The 14,051-nt window shown below is 40.7% G+C and overlaps 1 pseudogene; it reads right to left on the reverse strand.

The window, feature by feature from the left end:
- Positions 1-512: 512 nt before the first annotated feature.
- LOC138567832 (immunoglobulin-binding protein 1 pseudogene) lies at positions 513-2,844 on the reverse strand (annotated as a pseudogene).
- Positions 2,845-14,051: the final 11,207 nt, after the last annotated feature.

The raw sequence follows: 14,051 nt of genomic DNA on the forward strand, positions 1-14,051 counted from the left end.
CAATACGAGACAGTAGCTCGTGCACACGAGGCCACCATTGAACACCGAGGACCTGCCACAGGGCACATCATGGAAAAGCATGGGGCCAAGGCCACTTCAGAGGTTCAGCAGCAGTACTTCGCTGAAAGCACTACCACAATTGCGCAGTATCGGCCATCGTGTTTGAGGGGGATATGGAGTGGGGGAAGGCTTTCTCGCCCTTTACAGAGCGATGTTCAAGTACAATGCACATGTTCGCATCTCATACTTTCATACGACACAAGGCTGCCATCCGATATACTTCCGGCTACTTTGCTTCCAGTGTCAGCCAGGGCAATGAAACCGCTTCAGGGCGTCCGAAGTCAATCAATGCCACAATAACCTTTGTGGTTTTAAAACCAAGTTTACAGACGGATGGCTCATTTAGGCTTAAGAGAAGGTCTAGCAACAAAGAACCACAAAACTAAACGACTGGCGCTACCATCCATCCCTCTGCCAGACCCCTCTACCCCGCCTTCTGTGCAGGTGTAGCACAGAACTCCCAATGGAGTCACTCCCGGAAGAGCATTAGCCCATCTTCATCCTATTGCCGTATCCCCGGCAGTGCTCATCCTTCCAGTCATCCCACGCACGAGCTTTGCGGACAGACTCGTCATCGTCCTCTTCTTCCTCCTTTGTTTGCTCCTCCTCTTCAGCCGAGTTTTGACCTGCGGCTCGACGGGGGATCCCCTGGTCAGGCAGGGCTCCTCTCAGCCGGTGCTGGTCATACCATTCATCCACAGTCATTGTGGCCAGGCTGGGGTACCCCGCGCCAAAAACCTTGGCCTGCACAGCATCTCGAGTCAGGATGAATGGCTGCATCGGGGGTCTTGCACGACGAGACCCACGTGATGATAACGCCAGCTGCTTCATGCCCTCCCGGCCTTTCAGGATCTCCATCTCCTGCTCCAGGCTCTCCAGCTCGTCCAGGCTGAGGTTGATCCAGCGTCGGAGCTGGAGCAGGTAGTACTCCCGCACTTGCTCCTCCTCCGCCTGGCCACTCTCCACTGTCTCCCTTATGGAGGCCAGCCTGGTCTCCGCCTCCTTCCTCTGGGCATACCTTTCAATCTTGCCCTGCCTGTGTGTAGCCATGGCCACCAGGTCAGGCGGAGGAACAGTGGGCACGGTGTCATTTGCGCTCTCTTCTGCAAGTGGCTCGCTGGGGCTCTCCTTCGTTTTTGGCAGCTCAAACTTGACAATATTATACTCTTTGCAACATTTTAGGAAGTCCAGGAAGTATATGCGGGGACTCTGTACCTGCTCCAATCGCTTGCTGCTTTAGGGTAAGGGCGCCCAGAAGTGCAGGCAGCAGTAGGTACTTGAGGTCAGCTGATGCAATCTCCTCCAACTCTTCATTACGACTGACCAAGTCCAGCTCGGAGGCCATGCGCGTGGCCTGCTCGAGCTGCGCCAGTCCGCACTTCACTTGCTGCTGCAGCGCCGCGGAGGCCGAGGGCTCATTGCTGGCCTCGACGGCTTCCAGCAGCCGCCAGCCCGACTGCAGCAGTTCGGCCAGCTTCGGGCTCTCGCTCTCCACCGGGGCAGGGGTCGGCTCTGCCGCTATCTTACAGGGGGCGGAGGAAAGGACCAGGCACGTTGTTCTGGAGATGGCACATTTCAGCTTTCGAGTTCGAGGTGGTCTGGCAGAAAGTATGCTTTCAACAGAGGTTCTATAAGTCTATGGCTAATTGTGGTTAATAGGAACTTTTCTGGAGCCCAAGGTAAAGTACCGTTCCCTGGTACCCTTGCTGTAACACCAACTGTTGAAAGGTGTGGAATGGTGAGTCCTGTGTATCACAGCGTAAGATAACTCATTATGCTTCTAGTGCATACCAGACTCTGGAAATGTGCCGAGTCTCAGGGTGTGCACAAATGACTGGTATCACTGCCTCGCTGAGCTTGGTGTCGTTCAACACCACCAGTATGTTAGGATCGCTAATATGCACAGCTTGGATGTCTTCAGGGCACAGCCTTGGGGGCAATATTAGATCAAAGTTGGGACGGTTACAGTAGGTCTCTGGTATTTCATCAGCGCTAGCACTTAAGTATGATTAGTGCATAGATACCTTACCTCAGCGGGGTCTGGGTGTGTTTCCACATATTGACCTATCGGTCTCACTCCACTCCTGCATATATCAGATCTGCCCATTCTTCCTCTGTGTCACAGTTTTGAGATCAACAGGACTGTGTCTGTATCCACCTTCAATCTTTCAGGATGATACCGGAGTTGGAAACTGTAATCTTATAGCACAGAAAAAGAAAAAGAGAAAAGCCACGCTGGCAAATATAACCTGTTTCCGATTCTATGAAAATACAGCATGCGTTTTTCTTTGATGCAGAGGCAATATTTTTCCTAAGGGGTTTCTTCTCCATGGTTACAGGTACAGAAAGACCTCATTGAAAAACATAAAATCTGCCTACACGGCGAGGTGTTTTAAGAATAAGAGACAGGATCGACCACAGCTGCATCAGTAGACAAGGTAGGGATTTTGATTATCCCCCTATGTCTCTGTGTCTCTGCTTTATGTATTGGGTCGTTTATTGAATTTAGAAAACTGCTCTTCGAAGAGAATTTAGCAAAAATCAACAACACAAATAGACATATCTATATGTAACTGACCAGATGGCGTTTACATAAATGTCCTGTTCACTCTCTTTGGGTTATGCAGGATCTGTCTGTGCCTAAACAGGAAGAGTACCGGACGCCCCCTGTGCAGCAATCCCTTTCATCCTTAACATGTTAACTGATACACGTGAACCTCTGTCTGAGGTAGGAATCTATATTTACCTGTTTTCATAAGTGATAGATGTGATGTTCATATACATTATGCACACATCTGTGTTACATTAACTATTTGGTACTACAACTAAAACGCACTATCCTTAATTTGATCACCTGTCCCTGTCCTGCTCACTGAATAAGGTTAGTGAACTAATATCCATAACAGTACCAACAGACGATATTGATCAAGAGCACACAGACCTACTTTACATTCCTTGCCTTTATGTTACATTTTTGATTGTGAATTATGAGGTTAGAAGATTAAAGATCATCATAAAGTATCAACTTTCTTACCTGACGAACGCCTGGTACAACTAATGAGAAGACCACTGCATGGATGTGGCCTACCTAATCTTAAGAGGCCGAAAGGCAGTGTGTAGACAATACTTCTGCATATCCATTCTCTTAATAAACCAAAACGAGGTGACAACAAATGAGCACTTTCCAGAGAGGGTGCTGGGGTTATAAAAGAAAGGACTCTTTAGGAACACAGAGACAAGATAGAACTCTCAAAAAGAAAGTAAAAAACACAACAGCTGAGGTGCTGTTCCATCATCATAAGCAGTTTGCTCTTCCAGAATCTGCCAACAGGATTACACATGATTCCTTTTTTTTTTCTTTTAACACCCATTAAGACACTGCTCTGAACGAGAAGTCCTATAACTCACTTGAACTTCTATGAATATGGACAAAAGAGCATGAAAAAACTGGATGGTGCAATATTGTAGCCACAAAAGAAAATAACCCAGAATTAATGTAATTTTGTGTAATTTAATATTTGTGTTTTTTTGTATTAAGTTATTCAGACATTTTTATGAAATATTGTGTATAGGCAACCGCACGTTCAGTGATATATCAAATAAAACATGCATTTCCTGTAAGAAACACAATGTTTCTTTTGTTTATTGAAGAGTCAACAACTCCCTGGGCACAGGCTTTCTCTTTGGACCATTATAAGTCATAGAAATGCAGGAGCAGGAGGAAGCCTGTGTTTCCTATCCTTTCTCATAGTAGAAGTAGCCCATATATCACAGGCCCCCTGATAACAAAAAATTAATGCGTACAACCTATTCTAATATATGTCTTATATCACAGCCAGCTTCTGATTTCCGGTGGCATCCAATTTGGCAGACTTCAGGTCATATATTAACAGCTTGTTATGTGTTCCCAAAGTGAAACTGCCTCAGTGGAGTTAATCATGGAATTTCTCAATAACGGCCAACTCCAATTCAAGGAATTCAAGCTTGTGCAATCAAAAGTTCTTCTCTGATCCAGACACAACTTTGCTGTCACCAGTGACTCACTTGGCAACTCTGCCCACTCCTTAGCATGGGGAGGTTGGCATACTTGTGCAGCTAGTAGGGACTGCTCGGGGCATCAAATTCTAAGACAGGTGTATTTGTAAACTTATCTGCCAGGTTGCAGAAACCTTTGTAAAGGAATGGCTATCCCCCCTCCCTCAAACTGAATGTAGTAGAGATAGACCCCTCCCCTTAAACCAATCATAGATAACTTGGTGCGGTGATCTATGCCTTCAAATGGGCAGAAAACTAGAATTATAGTGCTTCTCAGCAAAGCGCTTTAAATAAAGATTTATGTTTATAAGGTCAGAATGTTTTAAATAATGGAACGCTTGTTAAGTAGTACATGATAAGTATATTGTACTAAAAAACTAGACTTGAAATGGACCAGGTGTTTAGACATAATCAGAAATAGGGTAATCCACCATTTTGTGATAGGTCAGGCAGAGTCAGGCGATTCCTAAAATGGTGGATTGCTGTGAGTCATGATGACACCAGTGGGGATCTTTTTTATAAGAGTTCATATAAAGGACATAGGAGGGGGCTAGGAGTAAGCAGGACCAGTTTCGACGTGCCTCGAGTGGCAGATGGGCCAGTCGAGTGGTGGAGAGGTCAGCCAATCACAAAGTAGAAATAGGAAAAAGCTCATTGATCATGCCATATGAGTTAACGAATCATAGATAGGAAGGGGTTGTCTTTATAACCAAACCATTAGCTCACCTCCCTAGGAATGTATATAAGGCTGAGTAAACTTAGCAATTGGAACAGAGTTCCAGAGATGTCCCTGAAGTATGAAGTGTATTGCCTGCTGGAAGAAAATAAACTGATGTCTACTTGAAAACTGCCTGAGCCTCCTGCTTGTTCCAGAGTCTCCTTTTTTGACCCCCAAGAGGTGCCAAGGCCCAGCAGACGGGGGTGTTGGGACCCTCATGAACACTTGGCGAGCCAGCCACGTGTCCTGAGCTGATGTCTCCAGAACTGACTGAACCAGGAAGATGGGGTAAGCCATGCTATCACACCTGGATGGGGGAGTGAGAATGAATTAGGAGGACAGATGAGGGGAGGGCAACCTGCAGTTGCCCCAGCCGGTAGAAGAGAAGGGACTCAGAGGCATGATAGCATGGCAGAAGGCCTTGGCACTAGGCCAGTGAAGGGGACTATTTATTTTTAGCAAATTTCCAAGAAAAATTATTTCAGATCCATTCTTGGAAAAGTTCCAAGAAATTTAAAAATGAGTGAAAATCCGATGGTCTTTAACTTAATTATTTAAAAATCTATGTTTGGCAGAAGCATTATAGAAACATTTTTTCTTCAATTTTTCAAGAAAAAAATTAAAACTCACTTTTGAGATACAACTCTTAGAAAAATTATTTTTTGAGGTAATGTTTAAACAGCTTTCAGAAACAACTTTAGTCAATCATGGGGAACCCCTCTAAGAAAAATGTTTTGAGATTATTTGTTGACGTTCCTTTCAGACACAAGATTTAACAACTGTAGGGAACCTCCCTAAGAATTTTGTTTTGAAGAGTAATGTTTTTTTTTTAAGTGTAATATAAGTAGTTTAGAAAATGTAACAGAGAATGAGAATTAACTCAAGACGTTGAGGGTTAAGGAGTTATTGAGAACTTGACTTGTGTGTTGCCGAGCAAGTATGAGACATTGTGAGAGAGGCCACAATAAGAGAATACCCCTTGTTCCTAAGCTTTAACGAGTGTTAGAAGAAGTTTGAATCCATAGCCCCATAGCAGGATACTAGGAGACAGTCCCACTTAAAGGTGGTTACAACGGGGTTAATTTATGTTCCAATCAGAGCAATTTTTAGAAAGCAAGAACATGCCATAGAAGAAGACTGTTAGAGGAAAATATATGTGGTCGGCCAAGTATGTTTGTTGTTTGTTTGGTTTATATTTCGTGTTTTGTGTCCCAATGTGTGCACTGTACATTTTTGTTTATGATTTAAGAAAAGAGAGGGCTTTTTAAAAAAACTTGGCATTGAGCCAAAAAAAATTAAAGTGATCAATTATGCAAATGAGATAAAAATGTATTATGGATCCAAGTAAACAGGGTGGCATTGTTTTTATGTTGATAAAAATGACATTTGGTGAAATAAATGGAAAAAACAAGGAAGAAACTGCTTCTATTTGAGCCTCTGTAAAAAATTAAAATCCAGCAAGTAAAAGGTTAATTATTACATTTGTTGAAACTAGGCAAGTTGATTTATGTTATGGACCACATACGTTAAGAAACCGCACCCATCTTGATAAGAAAAAACAGGAAATAAAACTCCCTTTTTTCTGAAACACTGTTGAAAAATGCATGGGCACTTTGGAAGCTCTACGATAGAGAAATGCCAACAGACAGCAGGTTAAATCCTTTATATGTATATATGATGTTAACATCTTTCAGGGCTTGAAAAATGGCCAACTGTCTAAAACCGCATTGAATTTTCTTTTAAATTTAGAGAGAAGATTGTGTAGCCATGAAATAGGGAGCTGCAAATATGCGAAACAGCTCTTGTGTAAAAGCAAAAGGTGATTTACTGTTGACAAATGTGTAGTTGCTTAAAAAGCCCTGCAGTAGAAAATTGCAAGCAGACAGATGATTAAATTCTTTACATTAATGAGGTCAGACCCTTTAGGAATCTGATAGGCTTTGAAAGAAATAGAATCGCATTTGATTTACAGGAGTTCTTGAGCAGGGAAAAAGTTTAGATTATGAAGTGCATAGATTGGCAAAAATCCAAGATAAACGACTGCTAAGGAATAAATCTGTTTAACGACCTATGCAGGGAAAATGAGATAAGGAGAAGTGTGCGCGGCACTGGAGTAGGAATGAATGTCAGTTTTGTTTTAAGATGTTGACAAACTTGATGTCTTTAAAATGAGAGATGTTGACAAACTTGATGTATTTAAAATGAGAAAACAAGAGTTTTTAATTGCTGTGTATCGTTCGAGCTTTGGTTTAGAAAATATGTGTGCTGGCTGTGTTTTAAGCATGGTAGGCTATGTGGTGTTATGTATTGAAACTGATCAGGGAAAAAGGCATGTCATTTTTTGGCTTTGATGAAAATGTTTTGTCACAAGTTGAAAGTGGTTCATGATAAAAGATATTTGGACATGAAGTCAGAGAAAAGGTGCCCAGGAGCACATAATGTGAGAGAGGTGTAGCTGAGATTTAAATTGTGTTTTTATGTGCAAAAAGCAGGCCAGTGTGCTAATAGATGGTACTTGGACCAAGCACAGTAAATAAGTTATGGGAAGTGATAGTAATATAAGAGAAAAAACATTATCTGACAAACGTTTTTTGAGCTAAACGCGACAAATTTTGAAAAATATTCAAATACAGTTTAAAAAGAAATATGAAAGCATTTAAGTAAAATGATAGCAAACTGTACTGACATATGTGGGCATCCATAAAGATGCACTGACATAAGAACGGACACACAAACACACATGCGCACACATATACAACTGTATGGAAATATAATTAATCTGTGCACTATGGACAATTGCATTTAAAGAATGAGTATGCCAATTTGCAAGCATTAAATAAACAAGTCCACAGAAGGGGATTTATTCTTCAGCTAAATTAGAAATTGACATAGACAATAGTTAATCCCTTTTTTAATGAAAAAAATAGAAAGGGCAGTGTTTTGTGTTTATATATTCAGGAATATTGAGATTCTTGCAGTGCGCAAGCAGGAATAAAAACAGCAATTATGTTTTATCATACCCATAGGCAAAGACTGTTTCAAAACACGAGGGAGTAATATTGAGATTACTGGACCGTAATGCAGTAATACCGCACAATGGATCGGCCTTGAGAAAAAGGTTGGCAACTTAAAATTGGCTCATGTTAAGAGAGATTAAGGAATGGAGCACTTGTGCATCGTGAGCAAAAAATAATTAATCAAGCTTGTGTACATAAACAGCTTGCGAAGGCCACAGCTGATTAAATAGAGAAAATATTCATTGTATGTAAAAGAAGATGGTCAGATTTAAATAAATTTTTGTATTTTGGGCATCAGAATCACTGGTGCAGTCAGAACAACTTAAAAAGGCAACCTCGTGGTTACGTACGGGGAAGTTGCCATCTCATGGGAGCAAAATTGAGATCATTGTCAGGTAGAAGACAGTGCAGAGCCATTGCCCTCGCTATGGACAGACAGATAATGAGAAATGAGAATGAGTTTGGGGCTTCATAGTTTCGCTTGCCAGAGAAAGGGTGAACCAGATCACAGTATGTACCTTGATCCCAGATGAGTAAGAGTAAATTAAGGTGCAAACTCCTGAGTTTCTGACTTCTAGCACTGAGAAGTAGATATATCTACTAGAAAAGGTGTCAGAAAGAGGCATATTAGCTACAGAAGACAATAAAGGTCTTCTAGCTGTGGGAAGAAAACTGGTGACAGTTGGTCAAAGGTAAGATATTTAAGCATTACCGCTCATAATGGAGTGCTGTGTAAACAATTAAAGTGCGGTAGTCTTGAAAGCGTTTATAGCGATGCGTCCAGACACGCCAGATGGGGGAGCTATCAAAATGCCAGAGGCTGTCAGGGCTCATGCTGACATAGACTAAGGAATTAGTGGGCCTGGAATTAAGGCCATGATTAGAGATGTAGTTAACCATTGTGCATTAGTGCAGGCTTCTGCAAGAAAAGAATCACAAGAAAAGCAATGCTGGAAAAGTGAGAAAAAGTAAATGCAAAACAATTGTTGAAATGCACCATTGGAAGGGCAATAAGAACAGTAGAGGTGAATTGAATTCACAATAAGCACTACCATAAGGTAGGGAAGGCTTCTAGGATAGAGGCGTCCAAAATAGTTAGGGAAATTCTCATAGTAACCTGGGTAAGTTCCAAAATATGCAGAACAACAATCAAAATATGCAGGATGGACAGGTTAGGAGACCTCCTCCTATGTATTATACATGAGATATGTCAAAGCACCTTGCACGCATGTGTAGTAGCCAAGGAGTCATGCAGAATGGAGAATTCTTGAGAAGGGAGGCAGTATGCCCCCTAGTGTACAGCTGACAAATCAAGGAAGGGCTTTGATGAATAAGAGAATGAGTACAGAATAGACTCCAGTTCAAAGATGCTCAAACTATATTGAGGAAATGTTCTTTTTGCCATATGCAAATTTAACTGATATAATGAATGTGCACATGCAGAGACTCATATTAGGGTGGGCCTCATGTACACTACGGGGGGATTTTTGGACCAAGTCATAAGGGGTCACTCCCCTTGTGAATAGAGATGACAGCCATTGAGTATGCTATTATGAGGGCTGACAGTACGTTGATAAGATTTGTTTATTTTATGTATTTGCATTTTTTAAGCGCTCACACAGCCCAGGGGCGCTGAATGATTTTGTGACATAATATATTGAACATGTAGGGGTTTTTTCTGGTTAGGAAAAGCTGAGGGTAAGATTGTATCTCCAAGGGCTACTGCCTATGAGGGGATTGTGTTAAAACTGGTGATCAAATAGTCAGAAAGAGAAAAGAGAATTCTGCCATGTGTGCAGTGAAATGCACTAGCAGAAACTGAGCAAACTCATGATTGTTTGTATTTGGAGGAATGTTTATGATGAACCCTGAATGGTAGAGAAAGAAATAGTGGCAGTGGGGAAGATTCTCTTTTTTGATGGGTCTTTAAGAATCAATCAGGGTAGTAGACATAGAGATACAGGTGCCGCTGGGGTAAAGCGCACGACTAATGGAGATAATGTTGTGTTATAGTGCCTTTATTGAAAGCGCTTTTAAAGAGCACATAGTCATATACAATACAATATCACCAAACCGAAAGTGGTGCTCATTTGTCAACCTCAGAAGGATGAAGGGCTGAGTTAGCCGTGCCAGGGATTTGGATCATGCCCAGATCGCAGTGTCGAGTGCTCGACTCGCTGAGCTATCTTATCAGGTTGAGATGTTCGAGGTATTGACAAAATATATGCCTACCGTCTCGCTTTTCGTCATAGGCTGCTGAAGTAGTGGCGCTGATTGTCACGCAAGAGAAATCTTGCAGACCAGGAAGTAATGGTGTACAGTGACCCCGCCTATGTGATGTCGACAGTACACACAGAACTAGCACGTTGGAAAAGGAGGGGTGACCTCCAAGTGGGCGGCACTCCTGTGCAGCACGTAGTGCTGTTGAATAGACCCATGGGATTGAGCATTACGACTCCCATTTGTCATTATAGTAGGGTGTAGGATAGCTATACTGTTTTAAGTAAATCAATGAAAAGGAACCACGCCGCAATGTGTGCGAGGAATGGTTTGGTTTGAATAAAGAAGAGCACGTTGCATGTTGTACAAGTAAAGTGCACCATATATAAAATGAACTCACTGAAGAAGTTAAGTACAAATAAGTCCACCTGCAGATTTAGCAATATGCAAACACAGAATATATAAAGACACATAGGAATAAAAGGTGTTAGCCTAAAAAGAAGAAATGCCTTCCAAAAACAGAGGGATGCATGCATATATAGTAGGACAGCCTCACAGGGGGACCTGATGTGTTTAGCATTGTTAGTGGCACTAGGTTTTAAAGGTGCCAAGAATTAATATGGCAAAGAGAGAACAATTTTTGGTCTAGTGGTAGACATTGGGACTGTATGTCCATGCAGCAAAGACAGAAAGGTGGTGAATGAATAGTAGAAGGCTAAGGATGGTTTTTTAAGACTATAAGTGTAAGTTTGTTTAGTAAGAAATTAGCAGTCTCTCAAGGAGAGTGTGTTATGACATATTTTTGGCGTAGTTGTAACAGGCACCTGCCTGCGGTTGAGGAAAGGATTGGATGACAAAGCCTAAGCATGATGATGTTGTTTAGGTAATCAAAGAAAAGCGTGTTTTGTTTTGTTTTGTTTTGTTTTGTTTTGAGAAATATACCATTTGAATATAGGTATATTTATAGGGGCATGAACAAGGCAGAAGGCCGATGAGATTGGTTGGTAGAGGCTAAAGCTTTTAATTGTTGTAGCAAAAGTGCAGTATTATAGATAATTGAGTGACCTAGTGGAAAAGTGGTGAGAGTATATGATGAATTCAGTCTCAGACCATGGATATTTGTGAGCAAAGAGGGGGGACGGTTGACCTCCATGAAATTAGAGACAGCGATAAAGTAAGAAAATATGGCAAATTATTAAGGAGTGAAGAATAAAAAATAGGATCATGAAGGACAGTAATGGTTCAGATAAAAAGATTTAGGTCAAGTAGTGTCACAGATGATGGTATACCTAGATAGTCCTTAGTGGGGTATGAAATGGTGCTTTCTGTAGGAAGCATCACACATTAGAAGAAAAGGAAACATTGTAGTATGCATGACAATGATGTAGCAGCATTTAGAATAAATAAAAAGAATTGGAAAAAGTGTCAAAATGTTAGGAAGACTTGGGGCCTTTTTTGACATAGGTCCAGAAAAATGAATTAAGAGAAGATAAAAAATAAATAATCTATGCTAAACAGTATAAAAGTAAGGAGCTCAGTTAAAGAAATTAAAGACATTTGGATGCAAAAAGAAATGTATGTAAATAAATATATAAATATAAAAATAAAAAATGAATGAAAGAGAAAATTGAATGAAGAAATGATTGGATGTATGAATAACTGGATAGGGAATTAAATCGGGAACATAAAATAAGCAAAAACCAACATTTTACAAAAAACAGCACCAATGAGGATTCCAAGTTGACATTGAAAAATTACACAGAGCAATAAAAAGAGTCTGAAAATAATGGAGAACCAGAAAGGGGTATGGTTTACCAAAATATTATTTACCGGACCACTTTAAGAAAAAATATAAAGGTGAGTAAATTACAATTTTTTTGAGTACCTATAACGATTTTGGTTTATGTTAGAGATGAAAGTCGTGGATCTTGCATGAAAACAAGAGAAATGTCTGCATTGCCTTAAATAGGGAGAAAAAGAAAAAAGAGGTAAGTACTGGTTCACACTACAAGGGTGTGGACACAGTTGATTTTTCCCAAGATAGGTGCAATCTGGTGTTTAGAGAATAGAAAATAGATGAAAGTGTGGCCACTTCAGACAAACACAGAACACAGAAATCAAATTGAAGGTGAGTAACCTTTTCCCTATTATTTTGGAGTGTCTAAAGATGTTCAGAATAGGCAAACACTGTAGCTATATGATCTAATATGAAGGCACGTAGTAAGAATTGGTGCCATAGTCTAGAAAAACAGGGGTAGACTAGACTAAGTATAGTGGGATAAGGAAGAGATATTGTGCAGCGAAACGCTTCTGTTTGTCTCAACAGGAAGAAAGCAAAGCACAAAAGAAAAGACCATGGTCCAACGTAATCGAGAGAAAGATGGAGAAACAAAGGCATGAGGCATTTACAGCTGAGCAGCAAGCACGTTCATCAAAGCTGTAGAAGCACCTTCTGCTAAGCAGACGAAGGCTGTTCAGCTGAGCAGAGAAAAATGATAAAGTATAGGCCTAAATGGTGTACAGGTCCGGTAAACAAGTTTGTTCTTATGTGCTTCACGAAGTCGGAGAAAGCCATAAATTAAATGAGCTGAAGGATGTGAATGTAAGAGATGATCTTTCATAAACATTTTTATTAGCAGCAAGGAGAAAGGGTTTAGGTAAGGAAGAAACGTGACCCCCTTGCCAGTCCCCAAATGACCTTTGTCTCTATTTCAATTTTCTACAGACAACAGGGATCCCTGAGTGAAGTCATCCTCGTCTGCTACAGATGCGCCTAGAAAATGGGAAAAGAAGAAGATGTCCTTCTTTTAATGTCTTTTTTAATGGGTTTATTTGTTGTTTGTTATTTTTGTCTCCCTGGTTTGAACGTGTCGACCTTAGGAGAAAATGTGTCCCCCGAAGGACAAATGATGTGTCTAAAAAGAAAGCCCAGATAAAACATAAGGGCAAGAAAATGAATGATATAGGCACATGCATTTATTGCCTAAAAATATTATGAACATTAAAATATGTTTTTATAAACAAATCAGGTTCCAGCAGGCTGATCATGCAGTAGAATGTGTGTAAATAATTGAGAGAATTAGTAGCTTTAATATACCAAAACAAACTATGTAGGATATAGTTTGTCTAGGAGGCAGGAATGACCGAAAATGTTTTAACCATTCTTTTTTTTAGGATTTAGGGATGTTCAGAACATGTGTATATGTAGTTTGTTTAGAAGGCAGGTGAAGTTTGCCAGAATATGTAAACAAGGGTTTTAAGGGGATGGGTTGACAGGAAATGTACTGATAATAGAGACATATTTATTTTACTTATGAAACTCTTTCAGTTTTATATTACAGGTGAACAACGAGGGACCTATGTGGCTCAGAAAATTGGCCCACTACATAAGCAGAGAGAAGTCACCAAGGAACCCAATGAAAAGCCCTGTTCAATTACCCATCTGTGAAAATATGCAATAAAACGACCCCATCCTTGAGTTCCCTTGCTAAAAGTGCCCCCCATGTTGAATGGATATAACTGATGCTCTATGGAAAAAGAGACACTCCAATGTGAGAGAGCTGGCCTTGAATTGAAGGCCCAAAGACTTGCCGCAAACCAGCTCAAAAGAGAGGACTAAGATCTACAGGAAACAGACGGTCCACAGATGCCAAACCGAGATGAGTCTGGTTGAAGATTTAACAGTGAAAAGAAAAAATGAACTCTGTGCATTTGAAAAGATGTATGGGCAAGACAATGTGAGCAAGGAATTATGTCATGGGGTGGGAGTAGCAGAAAAGATGTGGACGATGAGCCACGATATTGCTAAAATGCATGCAGATGATGGGCTGTTGGGTTACCTCAAGTAGTGACTGTCTCTCAAAAAAGGCATAGTGGCTGTAAAATTATCTGAGGCATATAGTTAGTTTAAAGTAAACTGGGAAATGGAGATAGGGCTCAAATAAAAGTAAATAAATGTAGTTTTAGGGACACATACATGTTTAGATTAAGAGAGTATAATG

Source organism: Ambystoma mexicanum, chromosome 2p, assembly GCF_040938575.1.
Source record: "Ambystoma mexicanum isolate Mex_15411 chromosome 2p, UKY_AmexF1_1, whole genome shotgun sequence".
NCBI lineage: Eukaryota > Metazoa > Chordata > Amphibia > Caudata > Ambystomatidae > Ambystoma > Ambystoma mexicanum.